At 38.8% G+C, this 26,285-nt stretch overlaps 1 long non-coding RNA gene across 4 annotated transcripts in view; it reads left to right on the top strand.

Annotated features, from left to right (window-relative positions):
• The window catches only part of LOC140915997 (uncharacterized), an 89,055-nt gene that overhangs the window by 5,667 nt on the left and 57,103 nt on the right, over positions 1–26,285 (top strand). For 3 of the 4 annotated variants that reach the window (XR_012160343.1, XR_012160342.1, XR_012160341.1), the window contains exon 2: positions 607–704. The exons of the other annotated variant lie outside the window; for it this stretch is intronic. This is a non-coding gene — a long non-coding RNA (uncharacterized lncRNA). The remainder of the gene's footprint in view (positions 1–606; positions 705–26,285) is intronic. 4 annotated transcript variants of the gene reach the window in all.

Genomic DNA, 26,285 nt, shown 5'->3' with positions numbered 1-26,285 from the left:
AATTGGTTATTGTTGTGATAACTAAATATAAAATTTCTGTATCGTTCAAGTCCCGGACGAGTATTATGCTTCAACTGGAACCCACAACTATGAACCTGAATCAAGAGATTTTTCCCCATAAGTCTCTGGTTTACTGATGAAAGTATGTTTACATGCCACTATGAAATATCCTTCTTTTCTTCAATTGAAGAAAGTTTCATTAATGCCTCAGTCATTCTTCAGGTCTAAGGTGAATGAGGCAAAGGGGAAAGACAGCAGAACAAAAATTACGAGGCAGTTTTTTTTTTAAACCAATATATCTATATATACACACACACCATTTAGGAATGTATCAGAAAGAATGAACAAAATAGTAGATATGTCTGAAAACACCAAATAGGGCACAGACACCTTAGGGCCATTCCTGCATTTGTAGTCTCGTAATAGGAGCATGGTACTAAGAATCAGGAGATTTTGGTTCTAATGCCAGTTCTCCCAATGAGTTATCTAGCTGTGGACAATTCACTTAACCTTTGCCTCAGTTTCCTCATTTCTAACAGGGTAATAGTCACGAATCTACATCACACAGGATTAATTAGTGCTTTGGACTTGTAATTATTGTTGCAGGCCCTATGCTCAAATACCACAAAGAAGGGCATAAGAAGCAGCATTGAACTGAATATGAAGGCAAAATTCCCATTGACTTCCATGTTTATCTGCACCAGGTCTGTATGCTTGGGCCTAATAATTAAACAAAAATGTACTTTCTTTAGCTGGAAAGGTAGAAAGTGTGTGCTTTTAGTTAGGTACAATACTCCATTTTCATTTAATTTATTTAAACATTTCATCTGTTTGGGCATATAGTATTTTGCTTGCTGTTAGCAAAATGTTATTAGTATTTAAGAAGATAAGTGAGATAATTTCATCTTCAGTATAAAATATAGTCACATAGGGCTGGATTGTGAAGCCTACTAATGTGGTGTAGTACCTTACTCTGTAAGTTGTCACACTGATTTAATTTGCTTGACTTGAGAAGTAAGGTGCTACTCAAGGTGAGCAAGGGTGGCAGTCTCTGGTCCCCTTATTTTTACCTGTGATATTGATGCATTTAGGCCCTGATTCAGCAAGGCACTGATTCAGCAAGCACATGGCTAAATTTAAAGTGTACAAGTAGTCCATTGACTTCAGTACGATAACTCCGGTGCTTAAAGTTCAGCACATGCTTAAATACCTTGTAGAAACTGGTTCTACAAAATCCTTGCACTGGTTTGAACAATTACATGTCCTTAACCTGATTCCGCTCTCTGTTATACTGAAGTAGGGTTGGATAAGTAAAGCTGAGAGAAGTATTTAGCCATTCTGTTTTCTATTTGGTAACAGATTTTGTTACTTAATTGATCTAAATCACAAATTCATGGGTGAGCATTTCTAAAATCACGGCACTGTAAAAAGTCCTGCAGAGCATGAGACTTAACAGTGGTTTCTTTCAGGCCACCATTTTGTGATAAAGTGAAATTGCTGTCTGAATCACATGCATAGAACTGGAAAAAAAAATATTTTTGTCTATGTACAACTATGATGGTGCTCTGCAAAAAGAAGAAAACACTCGTTCTCTCCATAAAGTGTTTGCATTAATCAATATTCATGCAGCGTACAAAAGAAGTACTTACAAACATACTTTCAAATGTCTTGACAGCTCTGTTGAGGTTATAAAAACCCATTAGGAAAATGAAACTGTAGCAGGTCCGTGTCCATCTCTCCTCTGTTTCTCAGAATGGGCGGGGTGATGAGAAAGAAGCTTGAGCTGAAATATCCTGTGTGGAACTTCAGACTCATGCAATGCAGAGGATAAAAAGGGGAAGTAAGCAAAATGTGTAGGCTATGGGCTACTGATGGGATGTATTTCACCAGCCTACTGTTACTGTCAAGGCACCAGATTGTATTCGCAGTTTATCCAGTCCCTTAAGCTGTAGGATGTGGATAATGGGATTGGATAAAATGATTAAAATAATTTTGTCTCATGATTTCATATTGTAAAAGCAATATGTGCAAAACTGAAATATTTAATTGTATGATGAAAGCACAAGCACCACTTTTTGTTTTACCTTTACTTTTATTCAACATGGAGAAGTATTTCCTTCTGTACATTTAAAAATAAATAAATAAAATAAAAGTCATGACTGTGCAGTCTTCTAGCTGAAATCAATTAATTTTAACCAGTAAAATAAGCTTGAAACTAATTTTTTTTGCATGAAATATGTGAAGACTTTGTTTAAAATGGTCTTCAAAAGAAGATTGCAGTTAAATTATTTGCAGGGTTGTATGATATTTAAGAAATCTGGTGATTTTCCAGGATATGTTGTCCATATGCTGAGGTTTAACTTCAAATTTCAAGTATTATTTTTAGACCATTTTAAACTATTTTTTCCAGAAGGATAATTTGCAAAGGAGAGCATTTTAAAGAGAAGTATAGTGAATGACAACAGTAAGGGAGAAGATAAGCTGTTCCCAAAGTTTATCCAAAGACATAAGGGTTAAAATTTCAGATCTTCATAGAAGTGGGAAAAAAATTGCAGTTTTTTTTAAAAAAAAAAAAAAAAAAAAAAAAAAAGGAGAGTGAAGCTGCTGGTGATTTGAGTGTATTTATGGATTACTATGTCTTGAAAAGAAGAAAACCAGAGTTGTAAGATGACACTGCAGGGGTTGTCTGGACTTTTCACTGAGTGTGAAGTCTGTTTAGTCAATGCCTTAATGACCTTTGCCCTCTTCATTCCCCTCCCCCCCCCCCCCCGGCTCCAGGTGCAACATTTTTGCAAGTGCTTTAAACTTTATTGGAAAGTTTGTGCAGGTTTCACACACGCTGCAAAGTGCACAGGGTATTTTACACATCATCATCAGAAACATACGACATCAAGGCTTAGCTTTTTTTATTTATTTAGAACACACAGACTTGTTTTATGTGTTCCTCCTCCCCATCCCCCCATTAGCTATTACCACATTAAATAAATAAAGAACAAAATTGTATTTGAAAGAATTCTCCTTCTTGTGTGTCTCGGACCGTACCTCTAAATAGCCAAATGCAAGATTAATGTGCCATACCAGTTAATTTTAGCCAGTATGGTAAATTATAGAAAGGCTATGCAAGATACAGCAGCAACATTATTGACCTCTTAAATTAATTTTCTTTGCTATGGAAATGTAAAACACAAAAACAAGAGAAGCACTTTGGCTAACTGATGTTCTCAGAAACAAATTGATTTCTTGTACTATTAATTAGACCTTGGCTGATATAAATATAGAGAAAAACTAACGTATATAGTTTAGTAATAAAGGGAGCCATATTACATCAAGACTATAATTCAGGTTTGGATTTTAAAAAAATAACTGGATGAACTTCTTCTGGTGTATCTTCAATAAATAACATTATAAACTAAATATGCCATGTGTTATACATACACCATGTAACATTTCATTTGTGTGTGTGTGTGTACCCTAGAGGTTTGATACATCCTTACTGAAATTGCCTGTTTACTAAATTAGGCTACAAGTGTCACCATCTTTCATGCAAGATGTAAAAATGGTATCCTAACCTATGCATCCATTAAAGATTCTATGGCACTTTCTGTAAGAGTAGGGATTTTTTTTCAGCTGTTTTGGTAAATTCCATCTCCAGGGATGCTTTTTACCCCCACATCTGTGTCCTGCTAAGAGATTGCAACTGTTTTGTTCAGGTGTGAACCTGGCTACAATGATTTCACCTTGTGATGTGATTGCTGAAATGCACTCTACACTGGCATAGGAATTTAAAAATCAAGATGAAAACTTAAGTTGGTGACTGTCCATTTGGTAAGGGGCAGCTATGCAGGCTATTTCTGGGGAGAACAAATTTAAAAGTTGACCTAGAAAGCTTTAAATGGCTTCTCTGCCAGGGTCCTTACTTTTAGGAACACACTCCCACCACTGAGATTCAAAATAGACCAGGACTGCTGAGCCTCAGGGTATGCTCCAAGACTGATGTCTTCACTTTAATATTTGGGTAGGATGAGTCTGAAGAAGGTTTCAAGTTTAGATTTTTGAAGGGAAGTTTTTGGCTGGGTGTTGAATTTCATATTGGGTTAAAAATTTTAACTGGACTGTTTTTTCTAAATATGTCAAAGCCACACCTAGGGTAACATAGGTGCCTTTTAAAATATTTTGTACTTTTAATTATATATTTAGATTTATATTAAAAACTTTTTCCACCTATATTATCACTGTGGTTTCAATTGGATGCAGCTTCTGTGCCCTACACTGTTGCATGGTGATGGGTGTGCTGCAGCGGTCATATTCCACCCAAGGGATGGCTGCATTCACTGATGAGTGACATGGCTGAGTTCAAGGTTCTTTGGAACTAGTATTCAAGTGCAGCCTATTCTTGAAGTAGGCTCAAGTCAGAAAGGTTCCCAAAGCTCTAGGAAAGAATTAAAGCCAGCTTTCTGTTTTGGTCTCAACTCCATGTATACTGTACAGACTCGAAAAAAGTGTCAGAAAAATATGGAAACTAGGGTCTTGAATGGCATGTTCAAAATCTCTTTCCAAACCTAGGCAGTGGGTTTTTTTTTTCCAGCACAGTGTGTTCCTGTTAACAATGCAGCTGTTAACATGTCATCAATACTCTTTGTTTGAGAATACATTAAAATGAAGGAAGAGTTTGTTAAAGTGATTTTAAATGTAAACGTGTTACTATACGATGGAACTGGAATTGATTTCTACCAAAACTATTCCTTTTCCCTCCTGAAATGACATGCGTTGTTTTCAAGTCCGCAATTTAGTGCAGGTATTCAATTTTACTGAAGGTCAAATACACTTGTCAAAATTATATTTTTTGCATAGCTGAGAATTCAAATAATTTTGTGGACCAAAAATGGACAGATCTTGTCTTTGTGATGGAAATACGTAGCAGCATAGAGCTGGGATCGGAATAAAAGAGAATGAAGTAGTATTATACACTATGTTCATGTAACATCATAGTGAGACCATCACCAATTTTTGTTTTGCTGTATATGAGGAGATACCCACCCAGACACTCGATTTTTGTTATTGTGGAATTTTTTGTACCAATAAGTGCTTGCACATAAGTTTTATTTTGGTTTTACATCCTAGATTTCTTAATTATACTTGCAATAAATACTTACAGATGCTAACTGCAGGAATATGTTATCACCTCTCTCCTATATGACATGGATATGCCTAGGATATGTCCCAGGATGGCTTATATCTCTCATGTATCACTTATCATCATGGTATCAGAGAGCCTTCCATGCTGAATTGGCAAGGGTTTTGAGAAGGCTAGCTAACCCTACTCATAATGGAAAACAAATCTCTACACTGCCTGAACCAACCAGGGGAGCAAAGCACACTAAGCTTTATTTAGTTAGTTAATAACATTATAAGTAGGGCTGCCAAGTGATTATTTTTTTAAATCATGATTAGTGGCATTGTTAAACAACAATAGAGTATCATTTATTTAAATATTTTTGGAGGTTTTCTACATTTTCAAATATATTGATTTTAGATATAACACAGAATATAAAGTGTACGGTGTTCACTTTTTATTTATTTTTTATTAAAAATATTTGCACTGTAAAAAAACAGTATTTTTCAATTCACCTTCTACAAGTATTGTAGTGCAATTTCTTTAACATGAAAGTTGAACTTACTAATGTAGAATTATGTACAAAAAAACCCTGCATTCAAAAATAGAACAATGTAAAACTTTAGAGCCTACAAGTCCACTCAGTCCTATTTCTTGTTCAGCCAATCACACAAACAACTTTGTTTAAATTTGCAGGAGATAATGCTGCCCACTTCTTGTTCACAATGTCACCTGAAAGCGAGAACAGGCATTCACATGGCACGGTTGTAGCTGGTGTCGCAAGATATTTATGTGCCAGATGCACTAAAGATTCATAGGTCCCTTCATGCTTCAATCACCATTCCAGAGGATGTGTCCATGCTGATGACAGGTTCTGCTCGATAACAACCCAAAGCAGTGCAGTCCGATGCATGTTCATTTTCATCATCTGAGTCAGATGCCACCAGCAGAAGGTTGATTTTCTTTTTTGGTGGTTTGGGTTCTGTAGTTTCCACATCAGAGTGTTGCTCTTTTAAGACTTCTGAAAACATGCTCCACACCTCATCCCTCTCAGATTTTGGAAGGCACTTCAGATTCTTAAACCTTAGGTCGAGTGCTGTAGCTATCTTTAGAAATCTCACATTGGTACCTTCTTTGTGTTTTGTCAAATCTGCAGTGAAAGTGTTCTTAAAACGAAGAATATGTGCTGAGTCATCAACTGAGACTGCTATAACATGAAATATATGGCAGAATGAGGCAAAATAGAGCCTGAGACATACAATTCTTCTCCATGGAGTTCAATCACAAATTTAATTAATGCATTATCTTTTTAACTAGCGTTATCGGCATGGAAGCATGTCCTCTGGAATGGTGGCCGAAGCATGAAGGGGCATATGAATGTTTAGCATATCTGGCATGTAAATACCTTGCAATGCCAGCTACAAAAGTGCCATACAAATGCCTGTTCTCACTTTCTGGTGACACTGTAAATAAGAAGTGTCCCGTAAATGTAAACAAACTTGTTTGTCTGAGTGATTGGCTGAACAAGTAGGAAGACTGAGTGGACTTGTAGGATCTAAAGTTTTGCATTGTTTTGTTTTTGAGTGCAGTTATGTAACAAAAAAAACAATTTACTTTTGTAAATTGCACTTTCACAATTAAGAGATTGCACTATAGTACTTGTATGAAATGAATTGAAAAATACGGTTTATTTTGTTTATCATTTTTACAGTGTAAATATTTGTAATCAATAATATTGATTTTATTCTGTGTTGTAACTGAAATCAATATATTCGAAAATGTAGAAAAACATCCAAAAATATTTAATACATTTCAACTGGTATTCTATTGTTTAACAATGCGATTAAAACTGCAATTAATTGTGATTAATTGTTTTGAGTTAATCACATGAGTTAACTGTGATTAATCGACAGCCCTAGTTATAAATCAAATAATCCTAAAATAAACTACTATATATTCTTTGAAGAATGACTGACTACCTGAAGATTTTTAAAAGGTATGATTTTACCGTAATTTGAAAATATACAACAGAATACAGAAGTTAGCCAATCTTTATTCAGGACAGACAAGGTGGGTAAGGTAATGTCTTTTATTGGACTAACTCCTGTTGGTGAAAGAGACAAGCTTTTGAGCTACACAGAGAAATTCAGGTGTTCACATGGCACTGTTGTAGCCAGCGTTGCAAGATATTTACATGCCAGATGTGCTAAAGATTCATATGTCCCTTCATGCTTCAGTCACCATTATAAAGGACATGTGTTCATGCTGATGACATGTTCTGCTCGATAACAATCCAAAGCATTTCGGACCGAGGCATGTTCATTTTCATCCTCTGAGTCAGATGCCAGATGCTCCGTGTAGCTCAAAAGCTTGTTTCGTTCACCAACAGGAGTTAGTCCTATAAAATATATCACCTCACCCACCTTATCTCTCCAGTATCCTGGGACAAACACGCTTCAGAACACTTGAAACACCTTTATTCAAGACAAGCAAATATGCTTAAAAACACTAAGACATGGTCTGACACACAGTTGGAATATCAAGGTCATGTCACACAAAGCTTTGTTTAAAAAAAAGAAAGACGACTTGTATTAGGCTTATTATGTGTATTTTCTTAGAAGTTTAATTCAGCCTTTATCATTACCTTCTGCACCAGCCATGTAACAAAAACTGTTTTGACTGATTGGTGTAGTTTGGGAAATTGTTCGTGTTTGTCATTATAAATATAGCTATGAAGGACTTATTCCATGTGTAAAAGCAGCATGTATGTTAGATATATACTCTCTTAGGGCCAAACTTTGGCCCCACTGAAATTACTACTAGAGACCTTGAGGGGAGTTTTGCCTGTAAAAAGGGGCTTCAAGACCAGGCCCTCTCTGAGCAGTAATTAGCATTTCAACTCAGTTCCACATTTATAGAAACTAATCCAGTAGTATAATGGTGAACTCATACATTTATTTCTACATAATATTTTGTCACAACATATGCACAATATTTCCCTTCACTGGTTCATCATTTGTTTTTAATACTAGACTATTCGTCCCTCCCACTGAAAATAAATGGCCCCGTACTGTGCAGAAGCCGAGTCCCCTCCCCCCCTCTTTACGTCTGCACGTAGGAAGACAGGAAGGAGATGCACATGCAGTGAGTGCCACAACAGGGCAAGGTTGCAGCCCTATGCTCAAGACAGTTACAACATAGAAATGTAGTAGTGAGCAGAATGGACTAGGAGGAGAATATTTTGCATCTTTTAAGCAGCAGCAGTCAGGTTCACCTCATCCATACATTCCACCTATACTCCCACCAGCCTCCTTGAGCCATCTTGCCTCCTGTTGTCAGGATGATTCTAGTCCCACTTCACAGCCAGCAGAGTTCTACACCAGCCCCAGCCTCTGAAATGTGTCCCCTAGTTGCAAGAACAGGATTTTGCCCATATGCCTTGAGAGACTGGGAAAAGTAAGTCTGCAAGGTGTTTTTTTACTTAAAGTAGCTAGAAGTTCAAAGTATTTCTGGGTAAGAAACATCATTAACATCAGGAACTGCATATATGTTTGTACTACGCACTTCCAGGTATGTTTATATACAGTGTACACAAGTACAGTTTCCCATGATAACAGTGGGAATCATACAAATATATCCATTAGCCTATGGACTCAAAATGTATTCTGTCAGAGGCTACCAGGCTTACAAAACTAGGAGGAAACTTAACCAAGATAAACAGAAGTACTTACAGGGAAGCTAACATTTAGTCTCACCAAATTTCAGAGAGTCAAAACATGAAGCATTCAGTTATTTTAGTCTGTGGGATTAATCTGTCAGCATTTTATTACTAAATCCAAACTTCCTCTTTTCTCCCTTATTGGTGTCATGTGTAAGAGTTTTTTTTAAGTTTTATTTTATGGTTAAGTTCACATTGCAGTTTTATCCTTGCCTCATGCCTTTTTTTGGTAGTTCCTTTCCCTGCTACATATCATAAGACCGTCTTCCTTCGTACACCAAAAATCCATGCTCAGAATACAGGATTTATATCAGTGGTTCCCAGACTTGTTCTGCCACTTGTGCAGGGAAAGCCCCTGGCAGGCCGGGCCGGTTTGTTTACCTGCCGCGTCTGCAGGTTCGGCTGATCACGGCTCCCAGTGGCTGCGGTTTGCTGCTCCAGGCCCATGGGAGCTGCTGGAAGTGGCGGCCAGTACATCCCCCATCCACGCTGCTTCCAGCGGCTCCCATGGGCCTGGAGCAGTGAACCGCGGCCCCTGGGAGCCGCAATCGGCCGAACCTGCGGATGCGGCAGGTAAACAAACCGGCCTGGCCCGCCAGAGGCTTTCCCTGCACGTGCGGTGGAACAAGTTTGGGAACCACTGATTTATATAATCCCATTCAGAAGATCATCATTCATTATGGGAGCTCGATTGGCACTGACATTTAAATTCAGTCTGAAGTCCCAACCAGTTCTGTAGGATAACTTTGGGCTCTAATTAAGACTCCATCCCTGAAAAGCCTATTGGACACGTTCAGTTAGTAAATGAGGAGTGAGCCACTTGGTAAATTATCAGAGCTTGCGCACATCCAAAAGACTATTTGCTGTAACTCTGAATAAGTAAAACCAAATCATTAACCCTCAGTTATAAAGAGGGAAAAAGAAACATGAAGCAAGTCCATTTTCTACACACAGTTTAGGTTGCAGTGCAGGAAAATGTCATGTTTCTTACTGTATAAGAAATAACTGTTCTGTGAATCTCCTTGATAACAGGAGATACCATAATATATTGATGTATTCAGAGTTTTTTTAAAAATAAAATCCAATTATGACTATAAATTTATGAAATATATTGGTGTATATACTGTGGCCAAAATCCCTTTTTACCATGACAAAAGCTGTTTACCCAGGCCATTTGCAAGCTAGTAGTCTTAAGCCAATTACATGTTAACAGAAGAATCAGATAATCAGAAGGTCATTTCATGTCTTCTCACACCTGCTCTCTTACAAACAATATATTTTAGTATCTTCTGTATTCCCCATGGGACTAAAACCTTCTGAGACTTAAATGTCAAGTCTGGATCTCTACAGAATTTACCAATCAATCTGTTTGACACTCTCGAGGTGCCTCTCATTTGCTAGAGTTTCTAATCAAGCAAACCTAGAACCACATAATCCCCTCTTGTGGAAAAACCAAACTGAACTCAAAGGAGAAATCCTAGCCTCATTGAAGTCAATGGCAAAACTCCCACTGACTTAATGGGCCCAGGATTTCTCCGAGGGTTTCCAGGAAATTCATCCATTTGTGCCTAATGGAAGGAGCATGGAGCATCACCTTTAAACCTTGTGAACACACTGAGGCCTTAAGGTCTCATTCAAAGCCCATTGAAATCAATAAAAAGATTCCCCCTCCCCTCCAAGGGTGTGAAAAGCATGGAGAAAGAGGATATCCAAGAGGTAATCTACAGGGCCTCCAACATAAAGTGGGCATTGCCTGGCTTTCTCCTTTTGCCCCAAACATGTGGACGTTCCAGTGGATAGGAATCATTGTATTGCTACTTTAGTATATCCTTGGTGGACTTTCTGCTCTTTTTTTCTACTTAGCATTGCAGATCAAATGGGAACATGCAGAAAACTGGGACTGTGCAACTGCTTTCTCCAAAAGTTAATCTAATATTTTAAAGACAGAACCGTGACTGTGCTAACATTTCTTTTGTTGCATTAATGTGAATTAAGTCTAGTTCAAACTCATTGTGGGGAACAAGAAAAAACAGGAGAGACCTACTTTTCAACTAATCTATTTCATGCCAAGTAATGAAATTTGCTAAGGAATGTCATCTTACATAGATAGTCATTGGGGCACTTTCATTATATGAGCACGTATCTGAAGGAAGACCCTTTGTATTGTTTTCCATTTCCTTAAGAAGGCCTCTGACTGTACCAGCTGTCATAACATATTTCCAGACTCCGTGCTTTCTGCTGCAAACCCACTGTAGTGGAACTTCTCCTAAGGGTCAAAGGTAGCAGAACTGCAGTGACTTAGTGTTTTTAGAGACAGGGAAACATAACAGTGCTTTTTAAACACTATTTTCTATCAAAGTACTTATTTTAACATTATTTGCTACACTTTGTTTCAGCTCTGACCTAACGAATATAACCTCTCTGGTTTCTGTTTCTTTTAGTCATTCAAAAATAAACACTCTAGCAGTTGTTTTTTAGATATCACTAAATATAATGTAAACATTATATAGGTTTTAAAGGAATTCATAAAGATACTTGTCCTTGAGTAGCCTGCTCTTGATACTTATCTGGTTTGCTCTCTGCTACAGTCACACTCATAAAGGAGGCGAGGGGCACATGTGTGTACACGTACGCCATCTGCTAGAATATTATTCGTTTAGTCTCATGTTTTACATGCCCACACGATTAGGAAATAATGAGCTCAGAGGAATGTGGATATGAATGAATATCAGTTTTGGACTACATGATATGATCTATGTCCATATTGAAACCAGGAGCTAAAATCATATCGGGCTAACCAAAATGAAGACAAGTGACCACAGAATGACTAGTGTAGCATATTAATTACTCAAATTAAATATTCAAAGCCCTGTTGAGATGTTTAGTATCTCTTCCAAAAAAAGAAAATGAAAGACGTTTACACTCTCCTTACCCGCATTCTCCAACACAGACATCTGGATAATACTGAATGAAATTTACATTTGAACATTCCTTCTAGTCATTCAAAAAGTATGAACAATGGATATTGTATTCTATCTGGTATCACAGAACATCTCGTGCATTTGATCTTTAAAAGATGGTGTTACTACAGAATTCACCCTTCTGGTTAGAAGTCAAAAATGTTTCATATAATGAAAATCTCTTCCATAACTTATTATACATCATACAAGTCTTAGATTTTCACTTACTTTGAATGAAAGACCAGCACAAAGCATCTCTCATTCAAATGCTACCATGCTATCCTCTCAGTTCTCCAAATGTGCAACAAGATCAAAAGAATCAAGGAACATGTTTCTTAAAAGGTGATAATGTAAAGCAGCAAAAAGAGAAGGAATTAGTCCAAAAGAGAATTAATCATAGAATCATAGAATATCAGGGTTGGAAGGGACCCCAGAAGGTCATCTAGTCCAACCCCCTGCTCGAAGCAGGACCAATTCCCAGTTAAATCATCCCAGCCAGGGCTTTGTCAAGCCTGACCTTAAAAACCTCTAAGGAAGGAGATTCTACGACCTCCCTAGGTAACGCATTCCAGTGTTTCACCACCCTCTTAGTGAAAAAGTTTTTCCTAATATCCAATCTAAACCTCCCCCACTGCAACTTGAGACCATTACTCCTCGTTCTGTCATCTGCTACCATTGAGAACAGTCTAGAGCCATCCTCTTTGGAACCCCCTTTCAGGTAGTTGAAAGCAGCTATCAAATCCCCCCTCATTCTTCTCTTCTGCAGGCTAAACAATCCCAGCTCCCTCAGCCTCTCCTCATAAGTCATGTGTTCTAGACCCCTAATCATTTTTGTTGCCCTTCGCTGGACTCTCTCCAATTTATCCACATCCTTCTTGTAGTGTGGGGCCCAAAACTGGACACAGTACTCCAGATGAGGCCTCACCAATGTTGAATAGAGGGGAACGATCACATCCCTCGATCTGCTCACTATGCCCCTACTTATACATCCCAAAATGCCATTGGCCTTCTTGGCAACAAGGGCACACTGCTGACTCATATCCAGCTTCTCGTCCACTGTCACCCCTAGGTCCTTTTCCGCAGAACTGCTGCCTAGCCATTTGGTCCCTAGTCTGTAGCGGTGCATTGGATTCTTCCATCCTAAGTGCAGGACCCTGCACTTATCCTTATTGAACCTCATCAGATTTCTTTTGGCCCAATCCTCCAATTTGTCTAGGTCCTTCTGTATCCCATCCCTCCCCTCCAGCGTATCTACCACTCCTCCCAGTTTAGTATCATCCGCAAATTTGCTGAGAGTGCAATCCACACCATCCTCCAGATCATTTATGAAGATATTGAACAAAACCGGCCCCAGGACCGACCCTTGGGGCACTCCACTTGATACCGGCTGCCAACTAGACAGTTGGACAATTTGGAAAGGAAAACACCAAGTAAACTCAAAATGGTTTAAAATCCCAAATGTTAAAGTCTCCAGGAGGCAGCTCGAAGTTGGGTATCTGTCCCATCTACAGATCACTCTTGATTTCACAGAGTTTAGCAGCACTGAAAAAGTCATTTTTTAAAACAGACTGACTGTTGCTAAATGCTGTCTTGCCCAGACCAGTACAAACTTACTTCCGTGATACTGAAGGAAAAAACATGTCTTACTCTCTTCTTTTGAATGATCATATTTGTTACCATTGGAAGGAATATTTCAGTTTCTATTAATGGCTGACCTGGTTCAAAAATACCATTTTTAATTCCACTATCGCGATAGGACACTGGATCCCATATCACTGCTTTTAACAGCAATCTCCCCCAAAACTTTAGTAGAGCAACTCTCAGGGTTGAATTGTGAGGACTGTCAGTCATTGAATATGTATGTTCTGAAAGGAATCTTCTTCCAAGAGAAGATGCAGTAAATCTGCCTGTTCAAGAGGTTAGATGGAGGTAATTCAGAGATTGTCAGAAGTTTCAGTCATAGCGAGACCGTCACAAAAAGTTTCCCTACCTGTCCTTTGAATAGTTTGGCTCCATTAGATCGCTTCATTTGATCACTGAGGAAAGTTTGAGTAGATTTTAACATTTGTGATAAAGGGACAGGGGAAGTGTACACTGTAGGGACTGGCAGGAGGAAGGAGAGAGAATATTCTTAAGGGGGATGAGGGAGGAATGTATTATTGAAATCCTGGCTCAACTCCTACCTTTCATATGGAAAAAGTGTGAGGAGTGATTTCTGATTAATAAATCCAAGAAAACTGGACTGTGGTGCAGTAGTTGGGTCAGGAAGAATGAATGACTGCTTTCTACTCAGAGCAAGGCACTGGAGTAGTAATTGGAGATACTGAGGTGGTGAAGGGGAAAGGTTAGAAAGGAAGCTCAGTGGAGACTGATTAAGGGGAGAGGAGGAAGATTAGATTACACATTTAGCCTTTTCCTAAACTCTGGCTGACCCTCTCCTCAGTGTCAAGGAGCTTGAGGTTAGTTACTGCTCAGGCCATTGGATGAAAGATCACCAGATTAATTTGATATGGTAAAAAGAGGTGGGTCACAAGAAGGGAAACAACTTTTTTGTCCAACCCACAAAGGTTGAAATGGGAATTATAGGTGTAGGCCTAGCCAAGGGGGGAATTTTAAGTGGGCAGTGATTGTTTTGAGTAGTAGGAGAGGAGACTATGCTGGTTGTGAAATTGTTTGTGCATCCTGGCTCACCACCCTTATCTCAATGCACGGCTTCGGAGGCTGGCTGCTACCCAATTAACTGGTTGAGATATATCTGGGGGACTGTGAGCATGGTAATGAAAGGACACTCAGAAGGTGGTCTTCAATGGCTAACAGTGTATGCAAAGGGTTCAACAATGCCACAGCAAGCTGTGCATATGGGAATACAGAAGGGAGACCTGGGCATGGACTTGGGACCCTTAATACATGGAGGTAGTGGAAGAAAAAGGCCAGCATCTATTGTGTGAGATCAGGTTTATAGTATACATTCCATGGCTCCCATCATCTGAGGAACAGGTGATCGGAGGACATAGCCCTGGCTCGCTTGCTCATGCTGTTATAATTGCACGATTGTCACTGAACATTAGTTAATATCTATGATGTGATCATTAACACCTCTGATTGTGCATGCATATGAGTTGTCTAGTTCGTCCTGTCCTACTTCTATTAACTCTGTTACAGAGACTGATTGTTTATGGCAACTGTATCAGCCATCCAATTCAGGAAGTCTCCAGAGCCAAACAGTTCTGATACAGCTTTGTCCACTTAGGGCGAGTGACTCATAATAGATTTAGAATGCTGTTGTATTGATGAATAGCTTCACTCCTGAAATCAATGGTCTATAACCTTTCTCATGAAGCTCCTCAGAGGAGTAGCCTGCCAGTCTCTAAAAATTGATTTATTTTGGAGGACTTCCATGTTCATATGTATATGGCTTTATATGTATACGTATATGGCTTCAAAATTAGCTTTGGATTTTACAACTCAAGGCATATACACAGTGACAATCTAGATTTTGTGTTCCTTCAGTCCCATCAGAAGTAGTGGTGTGATTAAACCTTTGTTCTGGATTGGCCACCAACTTCTAAAGTTTAAAAAAAATGCAGATGTGCCACTCCTATTGAGGCGAAGGATCTATTCCCCCCCCCATCCTTGGCTACTCATGGGCTGAATTGCTTTCAAACTGCTGTGAAGCTTCAGTTGCTGAGTTTCTGGAGAAACTGACAGAGCTTCAGGGCACTGACTGCTTCATCTGGGACAAGCCAAAAAAGACCAACAGAGATGACCTGTTGGCACATTATAATACCTTTTTTGGTCCATTACTATTGACACAGGAGTTCCCAAGAACCTTCCACCTTGCCTAACTCTTCTCAGGGAACCAGAAAGACAGATAGCTAGAGCAGCTGGGGCAAAGAGGCAGACTGAGTCCACATGTAGGAAGTGAAGAAGATTCTCTTGCTTACAGAATAGCATATGCAAAGCCCTGAAAAATTGAGGTCTTCCAGGTAGCAGACTGTTAATTCCCTACTGTTTGCAGTAAATGGCAGAGGGGAGTATTTCATGCAAAAAGGTTTTGCTGTGTATCAGATATGTCTCAGTTTTGGTTTGAAGTTTTGAAATACATAGGCCAAAGCCAGTTCCAATGTGGGCAAATAAGATGTTTTTTCTTTGAACTGCAGCAAAAAATATATATTATACACACACACACACTGTGTTGAGTTTTTAATAGGCTCTAGAATTGCTTTAGGACATTGACTTCAATTAGGAACCACACTGCTCCTAGCTATATTAAAAGTCAAAAAATGTCATTAATACAGAGTTAAGGTTGGCCATTGATAACCTATGCCCTTCCAAGAACAACGAGTTGAGCAAAACTCAAACTTCTGAAAACCAGAATACAGGGTTAAGGTAAATACCCACACAACCTTAACTGTACCCACCCCCGTCTCCCAGGGGGTGCCAATAGCCATTAGGAATTATCTGCATGCACTCTGTTAATTAGCTGTACTGAATGATAGGAGGAGATCTGGGTCTGAGTCCCCCAACATGTAGGATCAAAGGACAGAAGTGCACTCGAACCTTATTGTGCCAGTCTGCATCCTTTCAATACTGAATTGTGTATGTTTTGTCTCAGTCTCGGGGCACTGGAATCTTTTTGCCATGGATATTGGCAAGAGTCAGAACAGTCTATGGATTAATGATGGGTAGGGGTAAGTATAGGTTTAGGTGGTCTCCCGTGTGTAAGTGTGAAGCAGGGCTGTAAGAGGGCTTGAATTGGTGGTTAAATTTTACCAGTGTGGTATTTTGTTTGGGGAATAGGCTCAGTGTTTGAGCATTGGGCAAGTGCAGGTAGTGTATGTCCATTACATGAAAAGCCTGGTCATTGTTCAGAGAGGGCAGAATTAAGGTTGTAGTGGGCATTTATCTTAACTCTGTATTTTGTTTTTTAGCAGTTTGAGTTTTGCTGCATTCAGCATTCTGGAAGGGAGACAGCTATCACAAGGCAACCTTACCTCTGAATTAACAAACAGTTCTTTGCCATTTAATTTCCTAATCTCTGTAACACAGATAAACACTTGTTGGTGAGACTCAGTGGTCATTTAGGCACCTGTAGTTCTCAATTAGGTTTGCAGTCAATATGGTACTGTGGATAGGTATAGTCAAAAGGGCTTCTCATCTTAGATATCAAAGAGCTTTACATTGTTATGCCCATTTCACAGAAACAGAGAGGTGAAGTGACTTGGCTAAAGTTTACCCACCTAAGAACAGTCACACACCAGTGGTCTTTCCATTAGGCCACATGGTTGCTATGTAATTCTTAAGTGCTCCTCCCCAGTCCTGTACATTTTCTTACAGTAGAATGGAGATAATGGTCTTGCTTTGAATTTTTTATGTGTAAAAATTAAACAAACAAGGAGTACTTGTGGCACCTTAGAGACTAACAAATTTATTGCTGACAGAACCAGTGAGATAAAGCTCATATATGGCCTATGTCCCAAACCCTTGACAGTTATAGCACATGGTGGTCACAGTTGCTTTAAGCATGAGAGAGGATAGTGGTGGGTCTCTTTTCTTCTCCACCCCTGTCCCAGCATTCCCTACACCACCACCCCACACACCAATATTTCTAGCTCCTCCTCCCCTTCCCATCTCACTAAGACATTAGCTGGCACTGCAGAAGCCATTAACATGTAAGAAGTTGGCCCTTCCCATCTCCTGTCCTATGATGATGTGTACACATCACAGGTAGCAGTTTACCCTAGGGCTGCACACTACCCTGGTTATGGAGCCTTGGCTTCACACTGAACTGGGCCCCTTGCTCCCATCACCCACCCCCAGATGGGACTCCTGACCCTGCTTCAGCAGCCATGCTGCAGGTCTATCCACTTTGCCCCTTTCCCAAACTTAAACCCACAGAGACAGACACATCAGCCAGCCCCCACCCCACTCCAAGGTGATGTTTATCTTAATTATTTATTTTCTGGATTTCAAATGTGTAAATTTGCATTACTTTCAGCCTCCACCCCCTGATCCCAGATCACATGGCGGGTGAAGGTAACCTCGAACTTTAGAGACTCTGATCTCATAATCGGAGACTTGGTTTGATCCCTCTGTGTACAAGAGGACTGCCTAGTTAACTTAAAAACTTTTTTGGGGGGATGTGGGCTCTATATCTCAGGAACCCCTTAGCAAAGTGGCTCCAAATTTGGATTACTGACACTACCCTGACAAGCTCTCCCTCCCACACTACCCCCCAAGGACGCACAACAAATTTCAAGGAAATCCAAATAGCTATATTAGGTTAGAGCACTTAGAATAGTCAGGCTTTAAACAAAAAGTTGGTCTTAAAAATCTAGCAAGGACACAATGAGTTAATCACTGAAATAGATTGTCAATCCCTCTGTTTAGGAGAGCAGAATATCTCTATTCCTTTCTTGTCAAGAGGACACTGAGGGTAGCATTAGATGATAGTTCTCTCAAGTATTCTCTCATTTACTGGAGGGTGTGGACTGTAAATTGTGGGAATACCACACAGTTCCCTCCTATAATTATTATTTTTCCATAGTTTTAGTGAGTGCACCTGGCATTCTTATAAACATCAAAAAAGAAGGGGGAAAGGAGAGTTTGTTTGAACAGACTAGCAGCCCCAACTATCTTTAGACCAAGCACATCCCAGGTGTACAAGTGCCTGTTAACATGAAAGTACCCTCTTTCATATACTCCGTCAGCTTGAAAATCAATTATGTGTTTGATCAACTTTTGGCAGCCTTGATACCTTTTATGTGCCTATGAATTACTACCAAATAGCATATTGGGGCCTAGGGCTTACAAATACCACTAGGATTTACAAAAAAGCCTTTCAGTACCCTGGGCCAAGATGACTATGGAGTCAACTTTTTGTCAAGCATCAGAAATATCAGAATCAATGGGTATGGTTGCCGTTTTCAGTGTCTATGCATTATGCAACACTGAAGGCTTAAGCCTAAATTCTGCAGAAACTTATGCACGTGCTTAACTTCACAGTGTATGAAGTTAAGCATGTGCATAAGTCTTTTCAGGATTAGGACCTTAGTCTTTATTTAGAATATCATGAAAAGGTCATGTTGCACATCAGGACACCTGCTGTTCTTTCATACAGATTTGAAACAAAAGACTAAATATTAAGATAAACAATAAGTAGTTTTATTTAATACATCACTTATCCTTGTTGGATATCTACCTAGAACCACAATTAAACTAAAGCTCCAAAAGTTTCACCCAATACAGGTGAAAGACTTCACCAGGTCTTTGGTAATATGAACTCTGGGATTTTGAAGGAAGCTGTACTCCTATTATTCCAAAGTCCTAGATACATGGAGAAGTTCTTTCCATTGCATTATGTTCCAGATAAATTAGGAATTAAATCTCTTTTCCCCATCTATCCAAAATTCCTTCCCTGTCAATTCAAGTAAAACATTTGTTCACCTCAGACATTTGAAATCTCTCAATCCTGCCCTAATTAATACTATCTCATTTTCCACATAGGAATGGCAAATTGCCAACTAGTGAGGTGCAATGCAAGGAAAATAAGCAGATATGAGTTTTGTCCAGTATGGCTATAGTGCAAATATTTCAAAAATTAGTCATAACCACAAATTCATAGCTCTCAGAATCCAATATATCTTTATTATAACTAAGTCTTTTGGGGGATAGGAGTTCCATTTCTCATTACTTTTTATTTTATTTAAATAAGTCTTACTTTGTTTGGTTCCCTCCCCCACTGGCTCCTAAAACCCTGAAAATAATTTTGTGTGTTCAGACTGTGACAGCAATAACATGTTACACTTATAACCAAACAACATTCAAATACAACACACCCCCACACAGCAAATCATCTTTGTTCATTCTTCTAGTTATAAGGCTGATCCTTTTATCCCCAACTAGTACACAGTTCCAACATAAAACTAACTTTTTATTAAGATGTTTAAATTATATTAGGTATAGCCGGTCTGAACATTAGATGCAATTTTATTTTGTCAAAACTGAAAGGTTGAAATCAGGCAAAGCAATGCCCTAAGCACTGCACTACAGACACTCATCCTGAACTAAAGAGCTCAGGTTTTTGACCTGAAAAAGGACATTGACACCTCAATTTTTTTTCACAAAAAATTGGAAAGTTTTTGGTTCTGTTCCAGTACAGAATAAAACACAGATTTCAAAACCCCAAAAGTTGCTGTGAAATGGCATTTTCTAGTCAGTGTGTGTGTGTGTGTGTGTATTATAAATAAATAAATTAAATAAATAAAATCACACACACACACACACTCCATAATCCTACCCATGTATTAGCTACAACGTACTAAACAATTCAAAAACAGGAGAGGCTACTTTATAACAGACAATTAAAAGCATACAAACCTCAGATCCTAAAAAAACAAATAACCAAGCAAAATTAAATAATATTGATATCAATTGTATTGATTGCATAGGTTCATCACTTACAAAAACAGTATACTCTTTATCAAGTCTGTGCAAATAAAACTCCAACTTTAGATTTATTTTTTTTCCTTTTCCTCTCTAGTCAAGAATATAAGCAGATTGTAACAAAGTAGTATGGGTTTTATAAATCATAGCACGACTGTCCTGATCCTCACCTCAGGTTATGAAGGACTTGGCATCTTGTGCCACATAGCTCTCCATAAACTGCTCTCCTGTAATACACACACCACTTTTGCACAGGACTGCTGCCATTTTTCATGTGAGAAAGCAGCTATATGAAGTGATAGGAGCTTTCAGAAGTGAAAGAATGGGCACTACTTTTAATTTAACAGAAAGTGGCATTTCATCCTTTCGCCTTGCTAGTGAACTTGTTAGTAATGTGACATGTCACATAGGTTGCAGCAAAATCATGCATTGCACCTCAAGGATCAAGTATTGCTTCTCATTGAAAATGTAAGGAGGTTTCACAGTAAATTCCCATTTCAATTCATAAGCTCTATTATGGTTTTCCAGTTGAAAAATAGTGTCCAGTACATAGTGTTTGGTCTTAGTATGAAAACTTTCATACTGACCAGAAATCAGACATTTAAGGGTCATGGGCATTCACAACATCCAGGGTCATGTCACTTTATTCCAGCATAACACAGACACCTGTGTCTTATAGTTACAATTCAGTCTCCCATGATGTAATTTTACTGTTGTAGCCAATCTGCCCAAAGTATCTTGGAGTGGCTTTTAACATAAATTAACAATAGACACATAATTAATGACTCCTGTGTTTCACTGGAATGAAAGCCTTGTGTGGGATTGCTGTGTCACAAGGCATCCTGTGAAGGACAGTATTTGATTACACAATTCAGTAACACAAATGCTTTTAGTTGGTATTCTGGACAAGTGTGCTTAAATTTTATGACCATTTTCAAGTTGTAAAAAGATCTAGTGAAATGAGCTAATAAAGCAGAGCAAAACATGAAGGCACTTTACGTGCATTAGTTAATTGTAACAGAAGTACCTGCCCCATCATTTAAGCACAGATAGTGTAAATATGTTTTACATAGTCTAATTATTACATTTTTGCAAGTAGAATTGGAATTCCATGGTGAAAGAGCTATGCAATGGTTTTTACCGGGCAATATGCACTGATTTTTACATTGCTATGTTTATAACAGTTCTGTTGCCGCCAGAAGATTCCCTTACATTTAAAGAACTGATAGAGTTTTAATTAGAGACAGGTAAGCCATTTCAGAAGAGATAAAAGCCTGCTAAAAAATGAGCCTAGTTTGTGGGCTGAACTAAAGCCTAAACATTTTGCTAAGTACTCCCAATACTTATCTCTTCTCGGTCCCAATCATAGCATCATAGGGAGTGGATGCTATCCTTGCTGAAAACTATCTCAGGACATCAGCAAGTACAGTATGGCAATGTCTGGACTAGCTGTTATCTTCAGAATCATGTGACTTCTAGTGCATTTGAGTGGATCCAATACATTCTGGGATACTTCTCGCATGGGAAAATCCTGGAGTACACAAGATTTCCAGAGAGCTGTTCTAGACATTACCAGTTTTTAAATCTCTCATAAAAAGAAGACCTGTTAGGGGTCATGGATAAGAAATTGAGGGTTAAGGAAAGGAAAGGGTGGTGTCAGGGAAGATGCATCTGTTTATGCTGGATCAGAGGTAGAGAGAAAAGATTCTGATAAACAAGAAAATTCTGTGGACCTTCTGCGCTTCACCCAGTCCCTTGTCATAGAAGGTTATAATGGCTGCTCTGAAAGGAAACTTTTTGGGAATTAAAAATATATTTTGAATTATGCACCAGTTCACTTCCATAGGCATTTGATACTTGATGTTAAAGATGCCATTGACTTTAAAACTAAGATGTCAGATTTTTTAAAAACAGAAAACATCTTTAAAAAGAACACTGTTAGGCACACGATATAGTTAATCGTAAAACAAAAACAAAACAAAGACCCCAAACTCTTACAAAATTCGAGCAATAGCAATGTTTCCACGATTTTTTTAAATTCTAGTAGAAATAGGGGTGTCATTTTTAAATTCTATTCCCCTTCATTTATTGTAAACCAAACTTGGCAGCATTATGCTAGTGCATGAGACCTAGAAGGGAAATTAATTAAAAGCTAAAAAACACTTCACAACTGAACTCAGAAGTATGCAAAAAGTTCATCCAAACTCAGAGAAGACAAATTAAAGTGTATCAAGAGTGAAAAGTGCATTTGATTTTTTTCTTTTTTTGTAGTGTGAGGGGATGGTAGGCAAGGATTTTTTTAAAAAAATGGCAGAGGATCTCTATGCGGTTTCATGGCAGAAGATAATATAATAGTCTTGAGAAGCCATCACTAAAAAGATACATTCGACATTTTAAAAAAATTCTTAGATTCAATCAATTTTAAACAATAAACAGAAATATGGAGTAGGTTTCAGTTTAAGGGTGTAATTTTGATTCCCAGGCATTGCTCATGTAGATGCTCACAAATAAGCTTAAAGGTCCCAATTTCAGAATTAAATGAACACTTTATATTGAAAGAATATAATAAAATCTTGCTTTTTTTAAATCTAAGAATCATTGTTTCAGACTCTTTAAATAATAAAATGTAAGAGGCTTTAACAATCCATTTTAATGAACAAACATGTTAGTATAGTGGATTGTAACATCTACTGTGGTAATAAGACTTGACAGGGTGTTCATTGTTGTACCACAATTGGCTTGGGTGTCTTGTGAGGCACAAGGCCAAAGGCCAACTGCTTTCAACTAAGGAAGGGTGAATGTAGACCAACAATGCATGCCCTGTAGTATTTTCTTGGAAAATACTACCTTATTCCAGGTGTAGAATGGATTTATGTTCTGAAGTGAAACAAGATGGGCAAGAGGCATTTAAAATTATTTCAGCCACTGTTGAGAGAGTTAGGTGCATGTCATGTTAGTGTGATTGCAACGTCATAGTCACTCAGCTGTACCTCAGCAGAAGCCAATCAGATCCACTTGATTTCCTGATGAATCGTAGTCTCTAATTAGAACAACATTTTTCAGTGGAATACACCTTACAATGGATATAATCTGTGTTAATTATAAAAATGAGGACATTATATGCTACACTGCTTGGAAAAAGTGACAAATTACATTCACACACACAAAAGAAAATGGAATTTGACCTCTGAAAAATCTGATTTACAAAAATAGTTTCTCACTGAATGGTAAGATTTATGAACTCATGCAACAAGTTTGGCTGCATCAGTCCAGTTACTATATTGACTTTACTCAGGAGAAAGTACTGTGCCAAAAGGAGCTTGCCAAAAGAAAAAACGAGCAAAGTCTGTGGTTCTCTTATTTAACAAAGCTCCCTTCCCATGTGAATAAACGACTATGCTTCCCTTAAAGCATGAAAGCTACTGAAGGACTGAGATCAGCAAAAAGGCGGTGGGAGAGGAAGAGGGCAAAACATACTGCTCGTGTGAGTGGAGAATGTCTATTCAGAGAAACAGCAACATAGGAACAAAGGGGTCACCTTGAATTTTGTTCTGTCCACCCAGAAGCTTTACAACAAAAGCCAAATACTTATGAACAACAACAATTGTTGAAACATCACTGAGACACTGCCCATGAGAAATAAAGCAGTTTCTGAAAGGAAAAAAAACCCACCAATGAATAATATAAGGGGGATGTTTTCTAGTTCTTTAAGGAAAATATTTTTGGCCAGGGTCCAATGCCTGGAATTGTCACACTTTTTTCTAGACAAGATTTTCTTTTGTAGCTATTCCCCTCTACTGGCTGCTTTTCTAGTTAGCGAAGAGAGAAATGACGACATTTGAGGGAGGAGGGATTGCGGAGAATTCAGGCTACACATGCATGTTTAAATTTGGTATGTTAGTTCATCTTGATTTACCGGGGGCAGCAGTAGGAAGAATAAAAGGAGAAGCTATTTTCTTACTTCCCCACTGGCCAGAAGGGACAGGGCCTGTGGCTAGGATATCACAACCTTGCAGCACCTCATTTCTTCTTTCCCCCTCAAGTGGCAACCATCATGTTGATTCCATCCTCCCCATAGGCTGGTTTGTCTCTGTGCTGGCCATCAGGGAACACACAAGCAGGGGTACAGCCTCTTTTCCCTCATCCTTTACAAAGTTTTTTTTTCCTACCTGAATTTCCACATATTACAGGGGTATTTATTCTTTCCAGCACTGGAATTTGGGATGGACCTGAAAAACCAATGTTCATTTTCCTCTGTTCCTTATGAACAGCCCACCACTATTACTGGCTTCAGCCAATGGACAAAGTTCAGTGGGACAGTTTTATGAGGTTCCCCCTGCCACTCCTCCTCCACAAGTTCTCTCACTCCCTATATACAATGAATGGGTGCAAACAGATTCTGGGCAGCCAACAGCCTTCTCTACTTCACAAGTGGTGCCCAGCTGCTTGTACTGAGACTTGTGCATAGTTCTACCCATCTACCTTTCCCCCCCCCCCCCCAAGGAGCCCAACTCTGTAGTATCTGGCACTTTACAAAAGCTAACCACTTGTCACAACATTTGTATGGTAGGTAAGCATCCTCCACCTGTCATTTTCCAGATAAGAAGCCTAAAAGTTGAAGAATGGAAATTTTGGCAGTGTCTAAAATTAGGCACTTAATTCCATATTTAGGCACCTAAATTAATGGCCTGATTTTCAGAGGCGCCAAGCACCCCCTGGGTTCTACTGATGTTCCATATTTACTCTGGGTGCCTACATATGGCCTTTGGTGCCTAACAGACTCGTAGGATTCAAAATTTTGACCCAAGTGACTTGATGCAGGCTAAAGGGACTCACCAGGTAACATCAGGGATTGAAAGCAGAAGTTTTTTTACTCCCAGTCCTATTTTATTTCATGCTGATGAACTGTTCCTTCCCCTTGAGCTATACTGGTAACTCAGCAAAGGGCCATATCAATTGTGAGCAGCCAGGTGGTAGCCAGGAAATGAGTAGTAGTGAGTAGTGGCATCCTGGACAGCATCCTTGGTTGGGGATCCCACTTGCCAAATAATCAAGGGATGTGGAGAAATGGATTTTCATGGGCCTCAAAGACCAGCAGTGTTCAGCTGTGGGGGAGAATCACTGATAACCTGCAAGTGGTAGTAAAAACTCACACAATGTGAAGCTTTCAACTCTAGCAGTGATTTTACACTTTCAGGGCTATCTTCACAAGGGAGAAGGGTAGAAACAGGCTAATAATAGAAATTGAAATTAGAATGGACATTTTGAGGCTCCCCAAAACTGCAGTCTTCACAGGTCCCAAAGGCTGGCTCTGCCTTCCATGAATTGAATTAAAATAAAAACAAAACAAAAAACACACCATCACATACAGTCACAGGTGGATGAAAGTTCTCAAGGAGTCAGGCATTTGCATTGGAAGGCATGCAAAATTGGACTTGCTGCCTCACAGACGCGCTGGTTTGGGTTCCTCACTTATGATTATGGAGAAGGGGGAACAGGGCCCTGCCTTCTTCTTGCAAGGACTACCCAACATTAGACATTTGCAGATAGTTACATGTTGATAAAGCTGTAGACAATTTCACCATTAAATCAATGTGTTTCCTTTCTACTATGTCCATGGCAAGTGGTGGTGGTATTTGTCTTCTGTATAAGCACCATTTTGTTTAAGAGGAAGATGGGCAGGAACACAGTTGCTCAGTGGTATGCCAGGATTAAGTTAAGCATGATTAACAGAAAGTACACAATATTGTACAACTCCTGTTAGAGATGTTACAGGGATGTTGGATATGGAAAAACCCCTTCCCTAACATAAGTGTCTATAAAAATGGACCCTGAACATAAATACCTGAATAAAAATCATTGTAATGTGATTAGAAACTTGGGAATTCATATTTTGAAGCTGGATGCACTTTTACTTCCCCTTTACAGTACTTGGTCCCTTTTTATAGCAAAACAGCATATCACTGAATTATTAAAAATAAAACATCTTTCTGCTTGTGGGTAAATTATACTCTAGAGAATAATGTTCAGAAATGGTGAAGTAGTAAAT

The sequence above is a fragment of the Lepidochelys kempii genome, chromosome 8 (assembly GCF_965140265.1).
Source record: "Lepidochelys kempii isolate rLepKem1 chromosome 8, rLepKem1.hap2, whole genome shotgun sequence".
In the NCBI taxonomy this organism is placed as follows: Eukaryota; Metazoa; Chordata; order Testudines; family Cheloniidae; genus Lepidochelys; species Lepidochelys kempii.
The sequence above is the reverse complement of the archived record's forward strand: the minus strand, read 5'-3'. Positions and strand labels throughout refer to the sequence as shown.